At 45.5% G+C, this 19,090-nt stretch overlaps 1 pseudogene across 1 annotated transcript; it reads left to right on the top strand.

The window, feature by feature from the left end:
• Positions 1-12,886: 12,886 nt before the first annotated feature.
• On the top strand, positions 12,887-17,821 carry LOC311618537 (large ribosomal subunit protein eL15-like; annotated as a pseudogene). The gene is made up of 3 exons: positions 12,887-12,892; positions 15,232-15,860; positions 17,714-17,821. The product of its transcript is annotated as a large ribosomal subunit protein eL15-like (transcript).
• Positions 17,822-19,090: the final 1,269 nt, after the last annotated feature.

The following is a 19,090-nucleotide window of genomic DNA, read 5'->3' as shown; positions in this document are numbered from 1 at the left end:
AGGTGACTTAAATGTCATCTCAGAGACCCCATAGCCACACGCCCCACACACCATTTCCTTAGAGGGAAGCATGCCTGGCCAATGTGTTGAAAGCTAACTCACTGATTTTACCAAAATAATTCCAAACACTCATTTCTGCCTGGCAGGTTTAAGGTGCATTGGGGAGGCCATTGTGGTCGGAGGAGAATCAACAAGAGGGAGAGCAGGTGAGGTTGAGGGGAGACGGTACAGGGTCTTGTAGATGCAGTACCTGGAGTTCCACCTGAGGAGAGAGTGCACACGTGGAAGGGTGCACACACATGGTCTGGAAGCACGTGCACACAGAGCAGGCGGGCTGGTCGGCTTTATAATCCCTTACACACGTGACCTGTCCTTTGCTCTTGATTGGAGCTCAGGCTCACAGTCTTTCCGATTTGGCTAATTCAAAGGGAAGGGTTGGCTGCCTTGACTGGTTTGGCTCAGTGAATAGAGTGTCAGCCTGCGGACTGAAGGGTACCAGATTTGATTCGAGTCAAGGGCATGTACCTTGGTTGTGGGTACATCCCAAGTGGGGAGTGTGCAGAGGCAGCTGATTGGTGTTTCTAACTCTCTGTCCCTCTCCCTTCCTCTCTGTAAAAAGAGCAATTAAAAATATATATTTTTTAAAAGAACAAAGGTAGGGGTTGGCCTTTGCTGTTTCAAGACGGTGGCCCCCAGGGAGCTACAAGCCATGCGGCCAACATGGTGGCTGCCAAGTCACGCAGTCCAAAATGGTGTCTGTCTAAACTGTTCTTTGACAGAAAAGATGACTTGTTTATTCTCACACCGGCAAACTATGTTCAACTGAAAAGGAAAGGAATGATTAAAGAAGAAAGGTTTCCTGTTCGTGCTATCAAGCTGAGCTATTCTTGGCTCTATGCAATAGTTACTGATTCCATCTTCAGATAGAGTCAGTCCATAATCATGTGTCCTTTGGTCAGGACGTCTGCTTTCCTGCAGAATTTAGACAATGATTTGTAGAACAATGTTGATTTTAGCTGAGTCTAAAAGTCTGGCTCAGCCAAAATATTCAAGGAACAAGACATGCAAGGCAGTTCCTCTGGAATAGCTGGGTTTATGTCATTTTTCATAACTACAACTAAGAAATAATTTTCACAAAACAATCCCAGTTCATTTCAACTCAGTTCTCCCATCCCCATCTCACCTCCCACATTGCACTGCCTCTGTTGGGTTTCATGTGGTTTGATTAGCATCAGCCCTGAAACTGGCTAACTAGCTACCTCTTTCCCAGTGTAAAGGCCAGCTTCTCTAAAATGGGGGCAATACGAAACCGGTTTGGCTCAATGGATAGAGCTTCGGCCTGCGGACTGAAGGGTCCCAGGTTCGATTCTGGTCAAGGTTATGTACATTGGTTGCAGGTGTTACGCCCAGACTTCGTGATCCCCAAGGACCACCAGGGAGCCGAATCCGATGCAATAAACAAAAGAGCCTTTTCCATGCTAGCATGGGCTCTGTCCCACTCACGCCAGCAGTATGGCAGAAGAGAGAGCGAATTTCACCCAGTCCAGGGGTTTTACTCCAGTCTGTGGTGATGTCACTGCCTCGGCTAACCCTGATTGGTTGGGTGAGGGCTAGGGTTCAGTTACAGAATGGAGGATAACTCCGCCCTGCCCCACAGTGGAGTCAGGAGCCCATCCTCGCCCCGCCCTGCCCTCTCACTCTCATCGATGTTTCTAACTCTCTATTACTCTCTCTTCCTCTCTGTTAAAAAAAAAAAAAAAAAAAAAAGGTTCCAGGCCCAGCTCCATTAGCATTGCTCAGCTGCTGGGGGTCTGCTCTTAGCACCCTTGGGATACGCTTGGTGTACACACTTGTTCTGGAGGGCATGCCTCAGACCCACTTACCATGCAGCCTTTTCTACAGCTGCCATGATGGAGAGGGCACTGTGGGAGCTTCTCTTTCAGGTTCCAAGCAGGAAACAGGGCACCAGTCCCTTCAAATTTATAGAACCCAAGACCTAGGTGCTGAGGAGTAGGGCCCCTTCTGAGACCCACACCTGTAGGAATCCCTTTCACGTCCCGCGTGGAAAGGGTTCCCATTTAGAGTTCGGGTTCTGGAGAAGGGCCACACACAAATGAAAAGACTTGAAGAAATTCAATTTGGCAATATGGGGGGCCAGGCGGTAGTCCAACTCTAGTGGGAGAACTACTCCTGCTCTGGCCCTGCCATCCCTTTATTGAGGCTTTGGGGATAACATCTTAGGCAACATAAACAGAAATTTACATGTAGCCCTTAGGCAGGAAATAACAGACACTTACATGGGACAAACAAGGTGGAGGCTGCTTCAGCTAACAATGTCTCAACTAAAGGGTGAGTGGTTAGAGCAATTATCGATAGGTTGTTGACCAGCCTTCCTGGCTTCCTATCAGCATCTCTCTTGTAGTGAAACTGATTTGTTTCTGGCACACAGCAATGACTCTCCCTGGTACTGTCCTCTACAGATCACCCCCTATCCCAAACCAGAGGACTCTGGTTTAGTGGCAGGGAGAGGGGCAAGGGAAGGAGCTGATTAGCCCTTTTTTTAAAAAATATATTTTATTGATTTTTTACAGAGAGGGAGGAAGAGGGATAGAGAGCCAGAAACAGCGATGAGAGAGAAACATCTATCAGCTGCCTCTTGCACACCCCCCACCAGGGATGCGCCCCCAACCAAGGTACATGCCCTTGACCAGAATCGAACCTGGGACCCTTCATTCCAGAGGCTGATGCTCTATTCACTGAGCCTAACAGGTCTCAACTGATAAGCCTTTTTTCCAGTGTCACACCAGGCCTTCAAGTGTGGGCCTCGTCTTACCACGGGGTGAATAACACTTGGCCTTCTGAGTCATCTCTTGACTCACTTGAAAATTGGCCAGGTGGTTTTTCTTCTTGCGAGATACACATATTCTGCAGAATCACAGCAGAAATTCCAGATGCCGCACCCTGAAAGAATACTATCCTGGGAAATGGTTTGCCCTGGAGTGAGCGTCTCTCACCATCTCAGACCCTTTCCATTCTCTGTCCTGCAGACATCTGAGCATTGTGATGTGCAAGCAGAGGAATGCAGGTCATACATGGCTTGAGGTCTAATCCTAGAAATGCTGCCAATCTAAATATGGGGAAATGAAGGCTCAGAACCAACTTGTCCGGTCCCTCCCTACTCTGGGCCTCTTGCAAGAATTCGTCTTGACTAAAATTTTCATGGACTTGTTGGGCCTGGCTGTCTAAGAAGAGACATATCAACTGAGTGGGATCTCTCGAAGGTGATCTAATGCATAGGTAACAACTAGAAAATGGAAGAAAAAAAATTAGCCAGTGCTGGATGGGTTGAGGCATTTTCCAGATAAAATTTAATTTCCTACATGACTGTAAAGAGGGCAAGATTGGTAAAAGTTATTTTCAAATTAATTGACTTGGAATTAATGGACTTCATCAAGGAATATTTATTTTGCATGCAGCCTTTTTTCTCATTTGCAATAAGAAACTTTTTTTTTTTTTTTGCTTTAGTATTAATAAGCTCCATGGGACAAACCACATTTTGTGAAAATAAGTTATTTACAAGTCTTTCAAGGCTCATTAGAATTAAAACCGCTAAAAAAATTAACTCATTCATTATTTCCTACCCAGATTATTGCTACCTGGCTGGTCTACTGGTCCCTACTACTTGACCCTCCGAGGGATGCTTGCTCCTTTCTGACAGCAGGCAGTGTTAATTTTCCCTTAAAGAAAGCCTGGGGTTGGGCTTGAGACAGACTTGCTGGATTCAAAAGCCAGAATTCAGAAGTCAGACGGGAGGAAGACCATTCTGGTGTGTGGGAGGGAAGATCCCTAAGCCTGTCCTGACCCAGCTCTTCAGTTCAAAGGGAATTTAAAGAGCCCAAATAGGCCCGAGCTGGTTTGGCTCAATGGATGGAGCACTGGTCTGTGGACTGAAAGGTCCCAGGTTCAATTCTGGCCAAGGGCACATGCCTGAGTTGCAGGCTCAATCCCTAGTAGGGGGCGGGCAGGAGGCAGCCGATCAATGATTCTCTCTCATCATTGATGTTTCTATCTCTCTTCCCCTCTCCCTTCCTCTCTAAAATCAATAAAATATATTTTGAAAATTGGTAAAATAAAGAGCTGAAATGGGTTGGTTTTGGTAAAAAGTGCCATTGGCTGAGCCTAGCACTGAAACCACGATAGTGATCCTCGCCAGGGCTGGTAGCATGGATCAGAGTCAGAGCCCAAGGCTATGGTGTCGTCAGAACCCTCATGCACTGCTGCTGGTAATGCAAAATTGGCCAGCTGCTTGGGAAACCTGTTTGTTAGTTTCTTTTTTTTCTTCTTTCTTTCTTTCTTTCTTTCTTTCTTTCTTTCTTTCTTTCTTTTTTTTTCCTTCTTTTTTTAAAAATATTTTATATTGATTTTACACAGAGAGGAATTGAGAGAGACAAAGAGTTAGAAATGTCTGAGAGAAACATTGACCAGCTGCCTCCTGCACACCCCCCACTTGGGATGTGCCCGCAACCAAGGTACATGCCCTTGACCGGAATCGAACCTGGGACCTTTCAGTCCGCAGGCTGACGCTCTATCCACTGAGCCAAACCGGTCCCGGCAGTCAGTTTCTTGTGAAGGTGAATATACACTTACTGTAAGAGCTTCTCATTCTACTCCTAGGTGTTTATTCAAGAGGGTGAAAATGTGTGCCCACCAAACGATGTGTACCTGAATGTTCACAGCACCTTTATTCATTGCTAGAGACCCAGTGCATGAAATCCGTGCAAGAGTAGGCCTTCCTTCCCCTGGCTGCCGGCATGGGCTTCCCCTCAGCAGCTGGCACCTTATAAACACACGCTTTAGTGATTGTATCTTTTCAGGATGGGTAGAAGAAACTCATATGCAAATACCTGTCAGCAAAGGTTGCCAAAGACTTTCTCCTTCAATGTTGAAATAGCCTTGTCCTTGAAGAGTAAGTGGGCTCTTTATCAGATGGTATGACACCAACAATGCCTCCACTACCCACATCACCCAGACCCAACAGGAATAGTAAGATATCAAAACGGCATTTTGAAAAATAACCTTTGCCATAATATGTGTTAAAATTGACCCTGCCCAATTACTAGCATAAAATCTATAGCTTATAAAAGATTGGCACGCTCCCTATGTGAAATATTAGTCTGTAGAACTTTGAGTCTTCTGGGCACTTCTGGCAGAATATACATGACTTAAAGGGTATTGTATTGTATCACAAGAATACATATGAGATGTAACATTTCATTCACAAGTAAGAGAGGCCCTACCAGTTGATCTGGATGATCATGAAATACCATTGTGTTTATCAGCGTTCACATTTTTTAATTTTATCAAGCCTCACTACCTAATATGGCTGTCAAGCACTAAATTCTTACATCTTAGACTCCTGCCTCCCACCGTGAGCAGTCCCACACGTTTTATAACTTTGCTGTTGATGTATCTCTTTCTCCTAGGCACAGGGGCTAGCAACCCACTCTCCCCAAGTTCCAGCTCAGTGGTGGCATCATGGTGTGTCCCGAGGGTGATCCAAGGACAAAGGACAGGCCGGCTCCTCTGACCTGGGCCTGCCAAGGAGCAAACTTCCTCCCACCTGTGTTCCCATGTTGTTCAACAGTCTTCCTGAACCGCAGGTAAGTTCATCCCAAAACAACTGGAATGATCCACGGAAATCTGCAAGGAGACATTGTTCAGCCTACCTGCTGTCAATAAGAAGTCAGGTGTAGGGACCATGACCAGTACCTGCAGCACACGACAGTGACCACACACACCGTGGTGTTTGCTATTTGGCTCCTCTGCTCCACTCTATCTTTCTGGTACAGTGGTCGGCAAACTGCGGCTCGCGAGCCACATGCAGCTCTTTGGCCCTCTGAGAGTGGCTCTTCCACAAAACACCGCGTGCAGGCGCGCACGTACAGTAAGATTGAAACTTCGTGGCCCATGGGCAGAAGTCAGTTTTCTGCTCTCAAAAGAAATGTCATAAATATAAGTACAATCAATGGACATAAAACTCTGGGGAGGGAGGGTATGTATGGGAGGCGGGGGGAATGTGAAAATATGTACACAGATAATAATTTAATTTAAAAAATGTAAAAAAAAAAAAAAGTCAATCGTTGTACTGTTGACATTTGGCTCTGTTGACTAATGAGTTTGCCAACCACTGCTCTGGTCTGGTCCATGAGTCATGACAGGGAAGTGTAGAGGATTCACTCTCAAAGTCTATTACTGTCCCTCTCTAGATGCCATCTCTTTTTTTTTTTTTAATGATTCTTCCTATATACATGTACATATATATTTCAGAGAGGAAGGGAGAGGGAGAGAGAGATAGAAACATCAATGATGAGAGAGAATCATTGATCAGCTGCTTCCTGCATGCCTCCTAATAGGGATCAAGCCCGCAAGCTGGGCATGTGCCCTTGACCGGAATCGAACCTGGGCCCTTCAGTCTGCAGGCCGATCAGCTAGGGCTAGATGCTGTATCTTGACCTAGTCGCTGTCACTGTGGTCTTGTCTTCAGGAACTAAAAGATACCAGTTTTTTCCTTATTGTCTTGTTAACGTACCAAATATTTAAATGCTTCTAAATGGAGAATCTGTTCTCATGTGCCACAAGGCACTAAGGGAAAGTCCCCGTAATATAAGTGTCTTTCACAGGAGATGCGATGTGTGACAGTTAAGCAGCCAAAGGTGAAAAAACAAAGGTCCCCAAATGTTATGGGTTAACACACTAGTCTAACTTCTCTTAACTAACAGTTGTAGTTTCCCTTTCCCACTCAGTGGAAAAATGCAGAGATAACTAGCAACTGAGAGATTGGCGTGCTAGCCACAGAGGAATCTGCTGTTAGACACCTGCACTTCATCCGGTCCTCGCTGCAGGAAAAAGCATCCAAACACTTGTAGGGTAGAAGCTGAATGCTTAGAAGAACGTGTGCTTCCCTCCTTTTAACCAAAGTTGCCCAAATATAAAGCAGTATTGCTTTTGTTCATCTACTAAGGATGAATATATTTCAGTTTCCTTTTTACTGAAATTTGTGAACGTATTCAGATCATTTCTATAGCCTCTCTTCCATCTTCCATTTTGAACAACAAAGACACCCAGAGCTCAGGTCCCCACATTTACTGGTATTTCCTCTTCACAGTGCTGCTTGCTAAGTTCTTTCCATTTGCTTTATTAACCATACTTCAAACTATTCTCTACTTAACTTGTAACTGGACCTATTTTTAAAGGATGCCCCTTCTATTGATTTGTCCTTACAATCCTGTAGTTTCCAGGTTATTTTTTTCTTCTCTGATATTGCTGATGTTTGATGCTATTAATAATATTAATGTAAAAAAAAAAAGAGCATTTGTTTCTTCTACACTGATATTGGGGAAATAATAAAGTGATGAAGTTGACAGGAGTTTTAGGCTAATAGGAAAGTATTTTGTTGTTGTGGTTTTGTCTTCAAAGGTTTTCACAAAGACTTATAAAGGTATATAGAAGACTAGAGTCCCAGTGCATGAAATTTGTGCACTGGTAGGGTCCCTAGCAGCTGCTGGCTGCAGGTACTCCCTCCCTTCTCCCGGGTCAGCCCCGCCCCTTAGTCAAACTCCCAAATGAACTCCAGATCGAGGGGATAATTTGCATACTACACTTCTATTATATAGGATGGGCAAAATTATATGGTGAAATTTGCATCCTATGACCTCAGGCAGGGGAAAGTGGGTTTGATAAAGACTTCCTACTTCTTGGGATGTTGGTGTCTTAAAAGAGGAGGCTGCAGAGGCAGCTATGGAAGGTTCGTGTTAGATGTCAGGGGAGGGAAGAGAGTATCCATATATTCCTCCATTTGCCTTTTGCTGCACCTCTGCCATCTGGGGGAATATGCAAAGGAAAAGATCCTTACACTGCCTATTACCGTGCACATCTCACTGAACACAGTGATGTGTGGCTTGTTGCTGCTGGGGCTGGAACCATGAGTTCCTCCAGCCAAAGGCCTGCAATAGTGTCTGGCCCATGGTTCATTTCAATAAATGCTTTAAAAAAAAAAATATATATATATATATATATATTGGGTCGGTAACTAAGTAATTGCGGATTTTTTAAAGAAAATCAAAGACAATTTTTTCATGGAACTAAATAACTTTATTCTGTAATGTATTGCCCATTTTGATCAATGACCTTTTGCCATCTTTCAGGCAGCATCATAATCCCACGTTCAAAAAACTTCTGGTTTTTATTAGCAAAAAACTGAATCAGGTACGATTTGACATCATCATCATTATTGAAATTTTTACCATTCAAGGAGTTTTGTAAAGATCGAAACAAAAAGTAATCAGATGGTGCAAGGTCAGGACTATATGGTGGATGAGGCAAAACATCCCAACCAAGCTCCATTAATTTTTGCCGAGTGACCAAAGATGTGTGTGGCCTTGCATTGTCATGATGGAATACAACACCTTTTCGATTTGTCAATTCGGGCCGCTTTTCTTCAACTGCATTGTTTAATTTCATTAGTTGTTCAATGTAGACATCAGAATTGATCGTTCGGTTGGGTGGTAAGAGTTCAAAGTAGACAATTCCTTTGTAATCCCACCAAACTGATAACAAAACCTTCTTTTGATGAATATCAGCTTTTGATGTTGTTTGAGTTGGTTCACCTGGCCTGCTCCACGATCTTTTCCGCTTCATATTGTTGTAAACAACCCATTTTTCATCGCCAGTTATCAGTCGTTTTAAAAATGGATCATTTTCATTACGTTTCTTTAGCAAATTGCAGCTGCTAATGCGTTGCGTTAACTGTGATTCTTTCAGTTCGTGAGGAACCCATGTATCAAGTTTTTGAACATAGCTAAGTTGTTTTAAGTGATTTTCAATGCATGTATGTGATACATGAAGCTTCTCTGCAATCTCACGTGTTGTACTGTGACAGTCCGAATTGATTGTTGCTTTGATTAGGGCGTCATCAACTTCAACTGGACGACCAGAGCATTTTTCATCTTTGAGTGAAAAATCACCAGAACGAAATTTGGCAAACCAATTTTGACACTGCCGTTCTTTTAAGGCTTCGTCACCATAAACAGCACATAACTTTTGATGAGCCTGCGATGTGTTTTCCCTTTGCGGAAATAAAAAAGCAAAATATGACGAAAATGTTCCTTTTGATTTTCCATTTTTCAACGAACGCCAAACGAAAACTACAAAACAGATCAAAAAACTTTTTTTACTGATTAACAGCTGAATAGCCAACTATCAAATAACAAAATGTGTTTTACATTTGTACTACGTCTGCAAACTAAAAATTCAACTGAAGCCATATATGTGTGAAACCCGCAATTACTTAGCTGCCGACCCAATATATATATATATATATATATATATATATATATATATATATATATATATATATATATATATTTTATTGATTTTTTACAGAGAGGAAGGGAGAAAGATAGAGAGCTAGAAACGTCGATGAGAGAGAAACATCGACCAGCTGCCTCTTGCGCACCCCCTACTGGGGATGTGCCCGCAACCAAGGTACATGCCCTTGACTGGAATCGAACCTGGGACCTTTCAGTCCACAGACCAATGCTCTACCACTGAGCCAAACCGGTTAGGGCTTTTCATTTTTTATTTTTTATTTTTAATCTGGAAGTTAAAATTTGATTTTTCAGTGCTTGTACATGAAAGGTGTTTATTCGTAACTTGAGGGATAACATTCTAATTTCTGAAGAGGAGGGCCTAACCTACGAGGCATCATAGCCTTGATCATAAAGAGGGTCCATTGTCTATTCTCTTGTCCGTAAATGTGTTCCTGGATGCACTAACCCCTCCTGCATGTGCCTCTTACCTCCACCACTGGGGGTCAGCACAGATGGTGAAATCAATGCCAGGAGTCCAGGTCTCACAAGATGGCTTTGCACCAGTCTTATGGTACAAAATGACCCCTGGCTCGTTGGAAACATTATTAAATAGCCACCATTTGGGGCTGTAATTTTCCCAAATCTATAGGAAAACCCAATACATTATCTTAGGCTGCAATCCCACGGCAGATCTCATCTGCTCAGTGAGGGCTTAGTCTAAGGCTCCGTCCAGCTCTAAGGTGAATGCTCCCAGGTTGGTCCTCTCTCCGCCACCCACCTTGATTTTTAAAAAAATGTATTTTATTGATTTTTTACAGAGAGGAAGGGAGAAGAATAGAGAGTTAGAAATATCAATCAGCTGCCTCCTGCATACTCCCCACTGAGGATGTGCCTGCAACCAAGGTACATGCCCTTGACCAGAATCGAACATGGGACCTTTTAGTCTGCAGGCCGATGCTCTATCCACCGAGCCAAAACAGTTAGGGCTTGATTTTGGTTTTCAAAGCGTGAAGATAAATAGTAGACAGCCAGCCTCACCTGCAGGTCAGGAGTGGCTGAAGCCTCAGGGTAGAATTAGGTGCCTGGAAGCAGAGGCCCTTGGCCCCAATCCGGCCTCTCTCATTGCATGGTACACTATTTCCTTCCTTTTTTTCTTCCTCTTTTTTTTTTTTTTTAAATATATTTTATTGATTTTTTTTTACAGAGAGGAAGGTAGAGAGATAGAGAGCTAGAAACGTCGATGAGAGAGAAACATCAACCAGCTGCCTCTTGCACACCCCCTACTGGGGATGTGCCCGAAACTCAGGTACATGCCCTTGACCGGAATCGAACCTGGGACCCTTCAGTCCGCAGACCGACGCTCTACCACTGAGCCAAACCGGTTTCGGCTTTTTCTTCCTCTTTTTAAAAAATATTTTTATTGATTTCAGAGAGGACGGGAGAGGAAGAGCAGTAGAAACATCAATGATGAGAGAGACTCTCTGATTTGCTGCCTTCTGCATGCCTCTCACCGGTGATGGAGCCTTCAACCCAGGCCTGTGCCCTGATTGGGAATCAAACCGTGACCTCCCTATTCAAAGGTTTGACACTCAACCACTGAGCCATGCCAGCCAGACTCCTTTTCTTTCTTTTTTAAATTTGCCTTTTTCACTCTAAGAAAATATATTTTATTGATTTTTTTTTTTTTTTATAGAGAAGAAGGGAGAGGGACAGAGAGCTAGAAACATCATTGAGAGAGAAACATCAATCAGCTGCCTCTTGCACACCCCCTACTGGGAATGTGCCTGAAACCAAGGTACATGCCCTTGACCGGAATCGAACCTGGGACCTTTCAGTCCGCAGGCCGATGCTCTATCCACTGAGCTGCCTTTCTCTTTTAATCTTCTTCCTGCTTCAGCTCTCAAGAACTTACCCAGAAATTAAACACAAGGAAGCTTGATGAGCCAAGGCAAGCAGGCCCACGAGCAGCAGGCTCCCTCCCAGAAGGGCCAGAGTCGGAGCCGGGGTCCTCCCTCAGAGCCTGGCAGGAAAAGCTGGTGCAGAACGAGGTGGTTCCAGAGGCCAGGAGAAGCCAGCTCCCAGGGGCCTTCTGCAGAGGGGGAATGGTGCTCGCTGGCCTGTCCAAGGGCTCCTCCCCATAGGCCTCCAGGACCTGGGAGCCTGGAGCCGGCAGGAGGCCCAGCCTGAAACCCTGGCCACAGAGAGTGGCCCGCGGCCTGCGCTCGGCTATGGACGGTCTGTGACTCCGTTTTCTGAAGCTTCAGTCTGGGAAACGGCCCGACTTAGAGGAACGTTTATGAATCCCATGTCAGCAGTTTGACATGGGGGTGGTCTGGGGCAATCTGGTAGATACCGTCCTCAGCCAAAGGTCAACAGGGGCTGTTGGCAATTGTCCTCGTTCACTGTAATCTTTGTTGTCAAAATGGGTAACCGCTCTTCGCGTCTGGTCTGCTTTCCTTCCTTGTTCATGTCCCATCAGCAGCTTCTCCCGACAGGCCGCAGTTAATTCGGGAAATTTTAACCATCAACGCAGATTTCATAAAGGGAATTCGGATGTTAAAATGGAGGAAAGAGCAAAGGGATCACCTTCTCAGATTAAAAAAGCAACAAACCAACCCCAAACAGATGTGTGGAGGACACTTTCCCCTCCAGGAAGTTCTTTTATTTATTAATTTTTTATAATATATTTTATCGATTTTTTACAGAGAGGAAGGGAGAGGGATAGAGAGCTAGAAACATCCGTCAGCTGCCTCCTGCACACCTCCCCACTGGGGATGTGCCCGCAACCAAGGTACATGCCCTTGACCGGAATCGAACCTGGGACCCCTCAGTCCGCAGACCGACGCTCTATCCACTGAGCCAGATTGGTTTTGGCAAAGAAGTTCTTAAGTGGCTGTAGATGGAGGACGCGGGAGACTGTGCCGGGAGGTGGTTGGATTGCCGCGTCCCCGGTCTGTCCCTTTCTTCCTCCCAGAAGCCCTCACACAGAGCAGGGACCTGGGGCGGTGCTCTATTTGGGAAGTGACTCCAGGATGCGAGAGCAGACGGCAGGGGCGGGAGAGGCGAGGAGGACACGCCGAGGGCAGGGCGGGGTGTGTTAGGGAGGCTGCTGCTGTGGGCAGTGGGCTTGTCTTCTGCCAGGATCGTAAAAGCTTTCCAGAACTGCCTGTGTGGAACAGTGGTAGGCTTGAGCGTTTGCCTGCCTGCTCCTGTCCTGTATGCATGGAGGGGTTTTTTGGGCTTCGTGTATGTGTGTGTGTGTGTGTGTGTGTTAGTGTGTGCCTGTGTGTGCGTGCGTGCTTGTGTGTGTGTGTTAGTGTGTGCCTGTGTGTGTGTTAGTGTGTGCCTGTGTGTGTGCTTGTGTGTGTGTGTTAGTGTGTGCCTGTGTGTGTTAGTGTGTGCCTGTGTGTGTGTGCCTGTGTATGTGTGTTAGTGTGTGCCTGTGTGTGTGTGTGTGTGTTAGTGTGTGCCTGTGTGTGTGTGTGTGTGTGTGAGTGTGTGTGTGTAGGGTGGTGGCTATGGCGGTAGGAGGAATCCTACAATACCGGGGGTGCCCTGGGCAGAGCTTGAGTGTGAGGTGGGATGCTGGCAGCACCAGGAAACGGCACTTGCAGGGAGCTGCCTGCTGCGGCTGAGACAAGGCGGGCGGTGGGCTGAGAGGGTTGAGCAGGTGACGTGGCCACAAGGACCGCTGCCTGCTCCCTGTGCCTCAGAGAGCACCTCTCTGGCCTTCCCCTGATGGCACCCCTTCCTTCCTGGACCCTGCACCTCTGTTCCGGGCCGCACTCCGGTGCCAGCCCCCGTCCCTGCGGCCCTGACCTGCATGGCGTCTCCCGCGGGCTCACCTTCAGAGGGCGGGCTGTGCTTGCTCAGAGGGGAGCGGTGACGGTGTGTGGCCGGAGGGAGCCTGGGGCTTCCGGATCCACACGGGGTGGGCGGCTCCTCAGGCGAGGAGCAGAGTGAAAGGGAGGGTGCTGGCCGGGGCTGGGGCCAGCTGTCCCTCTGTCACCACGGTATTGTACCGAGGAGTCTGAGAATTCCGCATTCAACCACAGCCTTTGGGAAGTTAGGAGAAGAGAACATTTTATATTTTAAAAAGATGGAGAGGTCAGGCATGAGAGAAGTTTGGAACCCAGTTTCTTCCTTCCTTCCCTCCCTCCCTCCTTCCCTTCCCTTCCCCTTTCCCTTTCCCTTCCCCTTTCCTTTCCCCCTCCCTTCCCTCTTCCTCCCTCCCTCCCTCCCTCCCTCCCTCCCTCCCTCCCTCCCTCCCTTCCTTCCTTTCTTCCTTCCTTCCTTCCTAAAATATACTTTTATTGATTTCAGAAAGGAAGGGAGAGAGAGAGAAACATCAACGATGAGAGAGAATCATTGATTGGCTGCCTCCTGCATGCCCCATACTGGGGATCGAACCTGGGACCTTTCGGTTAAGAACACTTTTCAATTAACAACCCGTTAGCTTGATTTAAAACTCATAGTTATTCAGACATCAGGCGAATGAGGGATGGGTGTCATTTCCCACCATGTTCCAGTTTTTGTGACCTTGAACTAGGAAAGAGACATCTTGGAAACTGGCTTTTATAGGCTTGAGTAATTTTCTAGAATTCCCAAGTTCATTAGCTTCTGTGATGATTCACAGTTGTTCCTAAAATAAACTTTCTATTATCTTTAAAAACCTAGGGATATTATCTAGGTCAGTCATTAGAAGGTGCTTGACTCAACATTTCTGTGAATGAAAGCGTATGAATGACTAAAAGCAGGAGGATTGTTACCTGAGGGTTGAGTCTCAGAATATTGCTTGTGAAGGTGTTCCCAGCGAGCATGCTGGCTGCACACGGGGCCAGGGGCACCGGAGGACATGCCAGCCTGGGATGGTAGGGGATGTGGAAGGGAAAGCAGAGGAAGATGGGCCTTTTTTAGGCAAAAATGTATCTTAGGAGAAGAGAAGAAAGTTTAGAAGAAAAGTGAAGGTGGACTGCGGAGGTTAAAGTGGCAACCACAGAAATTGAATGGCAAAGGGAAAGAACCAATTTAGCAATGTAAAAATACATATCAGAAATCGAAGCCATAGACAAAAATCAATTCACAGTGGATTAAAGACCTACATGTAAGACCTTAGCAATAGGGAGATTCATAAAAGGAGGAAACATTCCTGGTAATTACTTGTTTTTTCTTTTTAATTTTTAAATTCCTTTTAGTTTATATCTTTTATTATTTTATTTTTTCCATCATCATTTATCCCCGCCCCCCCACCCATGCCCTCTTCCACCTCCACCCATCCCTGTCCTCCTCAATCACCACACTTTTGTCCATGAGTTTTCTTTCTCTTTTCTTTTTCAATCCCTCCACACCCTCCCAGCATTCTCATCTGTGGAATCTAATGAACAAATTGAACCACCAAGCAAAACAGAGACAGACTCATAGATAGAGAGCAGGCAGGGGGGAGGGGGGAGGATAGTTTATAGCTTTTATTATGAAGAATCTCAACTACATATAAATTTAGACAAAACACAACAAGGTATCCCCAGGTCCTCCTCACTCACCCCCAAAACTAGCATCACCTGGTCTTTACATTATAAACTGAAAAGAAAAGGTTTCCTGGTGCCTTAACTGGTATGGCTAAGTGGATAGAGAGTTGGCCTGTGGACTGAAGGGTCCCAGGTTCAATTCTGGTCAAGGGCATGTACCTTGGTTGCAGGCACATTCCCAATGTGGGGCGTGCAGGAGACAGCTGGTAGATGTTTCTCTCTCATCGATGTTTCTAGCTCTCTATCCCTCTCCCTTCCTCTCTGTAAAAAAATCAATAAAATATATTTAAAAAAAAAAAAAAAAGATCCCCTGGCTCTTCCTTTCCCTCTGGCCGCAGCCACCAGGTGAACCAAGGTGGGCGCTGACGTACATTCAGGAGCTATGAAGGAAGAAGCAGTCTGATGTCATGTGCTTCCTTCTCAGGGTGCGCTGCTGGCAGAACCGCCAGCATTCTGCACTCCACAGCCTCTCCCCGCACCCTCCCCTCTCCCCGCACCCTCCCCCTTCCCCCCAACCTGGCCGAACAAAGCGTCCCAGCTGGGATACAAGGCCAAGCAAGGTTATGTCATAGGTTGGATTTGTGGTGGCCGAAAATGCCCTATGCCTAAGGCAAGCCTGTCCATCAGGGGGTTAACCAGCCGAAGTTTGCTCAAAGTCCTCAGTTTGTTGCCCAGGAGCAAGCTGGATGCCACTGTGGGGCTGAGTCCTGAATTCTTCCTGGGTTGGTGAAGTTTCCACCTACAAATTCTTTGAGGTTGTCCTGATTGACCCATTCCATATGGCTTTCAGAAGAAATCTTGACACCCAGAGGGTCACCAAGCCAGTGCATAAGGACATGGAGATGCAGCAGCCATGGCCTTGGGAAGGGCCACGAGTTTTAACACACTATTGGTGGGTCTCGCCAGTGCAGTTTGGAGAAGGCGCCATATTCTCCAGCCCACTGTTACCGCTAATATAAATAATGCTGTAAAATTCTCACCTAATAATCAATTCAGAACAGCTTCTTTTTGGTACATCTGGATGGCCAGCATCACTGCTCTGGCATTGGGGGGCCATTATTAAGGAAAATAAGGGTCACCTGAACACAACCTCTAAGGTAACGTGACAGTGGATCTGATCACTGCAGCGGCTGCTAACTAATAGGCGGGAAGCAGCTACAGATGGAGACACTGGGCAAAGCGATGATCATGTTCAGGGTGAGATGGCACAAGATTTCATCCTGCTCCTCAGAAGGGTGAGCAAGTCGGAACTTACACATTGTTTATTGCTGGAATGTTGGTAGCGTTGAAAGAGGTTCAACCCACTTTGTAGAGCAATTGGCAGCATCTGGTGAAGCTGAAAATATGTATTCTGCCAAGACCTGGCAATTTCACTCACCCGTAAATACCCTAGAGAAACATTGCATATTTGTTTAAGAATGTCGTAACAGTACACTTGCAATGGGGTAAATATCCTTTATCAAGTTAAATAATTACACTATCATTGTCATACAATGCAATAGTATAGAGAAGTTAAAATGAATGATTTAGAACTACAAGTATTGTGTTTTTTTATTTTTATTTTTTTATTTTTTAAAAAATATATATATTTTATTGATTTTTGTACAGAGTGGAAGGGAGAGAGATAGAGAGTTCGAAACATCAATGAGAGAGAGTCATCGATCGGCTGCCTCTTGCACACCCCCTACTGGGGATATGCCCACAACCAAGGTACATGCCCTTGATCGGAATAGAACCCGGGGCCCTTCAGTCCCCAAGCCGACGCTCCATCCATTGAGCCAAACCGGTCCCGGCAAGTATTGTGTTTTTGATAAATCTAAAAAAAAACAGGTTGCAGAGCAGTGGAAAAAGCAAATTGTAGAATGGTATGTACAGTACATATAACATTATTTGAAAATCACAATATGTACACATATGTATGTAGATATACACAGACATGTATACAACTATTCTGCAGAAAGTATATATATATATATATATGTGTTTGTGTGTGTGTGTGTGTGTGTGTGTGTGTAGATAGATAAATAAGCATAGTTCTCTGCAGAAGAAAAAGGACTACATATTTATAAAGGGATTTACCTCCCCTGTAATTATTTTTATTTAGAATGCAGGAAAGAAAGAGAGAGGGAAGGAAGATAGGAGGAAGAAAAATGGAAGGAAAGACCTCAATTAAACATGATGAAGCTTTGTGGTAGATTCCAGGGTGTTAAATTGCTCTTTATACTTTTTTTTTTTTTTCACATTCAAAGTATTTTATCCCCAAAAAGAACACTTAGCCCTTGTAAACATTTCAGAAACTACATAAAAGCGTGAAACAAAGTAACCCCTCATTCAAAGAATTAGCTTAACATTTCCTGCATATTCTTCCAGACAGACAGTGCTCTACTTTCACTAGCCTGCTGGCCATCTACATCATTTTTTGGTATCCTTCCTGAAGGTCAACATTTCTCAAAAATACCCTTCTGATTCATGAGGTGAATGATACTGTCATCTGTTCTTTTTCTGAGCCTTCGGAAGGGTTCCTTTCCTTGATTCTACAGTATTTCCTCATGGTTCCATAGTCCTGTTTACAAGCAGACTGTGTGGCTTGTCCTTTGCCCACTCTCCACGTGGGGGCTGACTCCATCCATCTCAGGTCTAGTTGAAAGAAGGCTGTGTGCACGCACACCAGTCTCAAACTAAGTCTCCCCGTCCGACAGGCATTCACGGAGAGCCCCCTGGTTGTCTGAAACAAGACATCTCCTAAATACACCTGACATCCTTAAAACAGATTATGTAATTGATGGGAAAACTACAATTCCCGTGGGGTTCTGCTCCCAGGTGCCTTCCCCGCTGCGCCTGCGCATTCCGAAGGCGGACTACAAGTCCCAGGATGCATCGTACTGCCCTCGGCGTAACTGTACTTCCTGCCGCGAGCTTCTTGGGTAATTGCGGCTCAGCGAATCCTGGGAAAGCTCGGGTGGGCGGGGTCTGTGGCCGCGGGGGAAGCTCTGAGGAGTAGCTTGTTTGTTTCTGTCTCCAAAAGGCGCAGGTCTGCCGGCGGCACACGGCTGTGGAGTTCTCTGTGGTGCACACTTTTTGCTTTTTCTGAACCGGGAGAGGGGCCGCTGCGCCGCCGTTCAGGCAGGCCCAGCACCGGTGGTTCGCGCTTGTCCTTGAAGTTGTCCGAAATCCCTCCCAGGGGTGAAATCGGCTGGCACCCTGGCCTGGATTGGAGTGGTGGACTTTGTTTTCTCCCCCACCCCACCCTCTGTCCCCCAAGACACCTGGTGGGGAATTAGAAGACTCGAGCAGAGTCTGCAAGTCAGATATTCTCCCCCCCCCCCCCCCAAACCCAGGCACGCGTCCTTGGACGATTGTCCTTGAGCAGTGTTGTACTTGGCTTTCGTTCGGCCTGGGATCCCTGTTGTATGATCTTTCAACTCTGATATTTACAGAGAAGAAGGGAGAGGGATAGAGAGTTAGCAACATCAATGAGAGAGAAACTTCAGTCAGCTGCCTCCTGCACACCCCCTACTGGGGAGGTGCCTGCAACTAAGGTACATGCCCTTGACCGGAATCGAACCTGGGACCCTTCAGTCTGAAGGCCAATGCTCTATCCACTGAGCCAAACCAGTTAGGGCCAGGCATTTTTCTTTTTAAAGTCTAGAGGAATATACACTCACATTGAACCTTATATATATCTTCTTGCTTGTATATAGGTACAAACAATTTCTAGGTTTCATCCCCTCTGATAAAACATAATTTTTCTTTTTCTAAAAATAAATATATATATATATATATATATATATATATATATATATATATATATATATATATATATATATATTTATTTCAGAGAGGAAGGGAAAGGGAAAGAGAGATAGAAACATCAGTGATGAGAGAGAATCATTGATCGGCTGCCTCCTACACACTCTCTACTGGGGATTGAGCCCACAACCCAGGCATGTGCTCCTGACAGGAATCAAACCCTGGAACCTTCAGTCTGCAAGCAGATGCTCTACCCACTGAGCCAAACTGGCGAGGGCCATAATTTTTCTGATGTGTGGATTATGTGCTTATCAGAAAAACACTTCATTTTTATAAAGATAGCATGGACTGGTCATTATATAACATCATATCTGATTTTAACTTATTGTGAGGAAATATAGGCAGGAAGCAAAGTAGATTTCATGTAGAAGAAAGATGAAGGCCGGA

This window comes from Pipistrellus hanaki, assembly GCF_964339955.1.
Source record: "Pipistrellus hanaki genome assembly, chromosome: 3".
NCBI lineage: Eukaryota > Metazoa > Chordata > Mammalia > Chiroptera > Vespertilionidae > Pipistrellus > Pipistrellus hanaki.
This window is presented reverse-complemented; position numbering and strand designations above follow the sequence as displayed.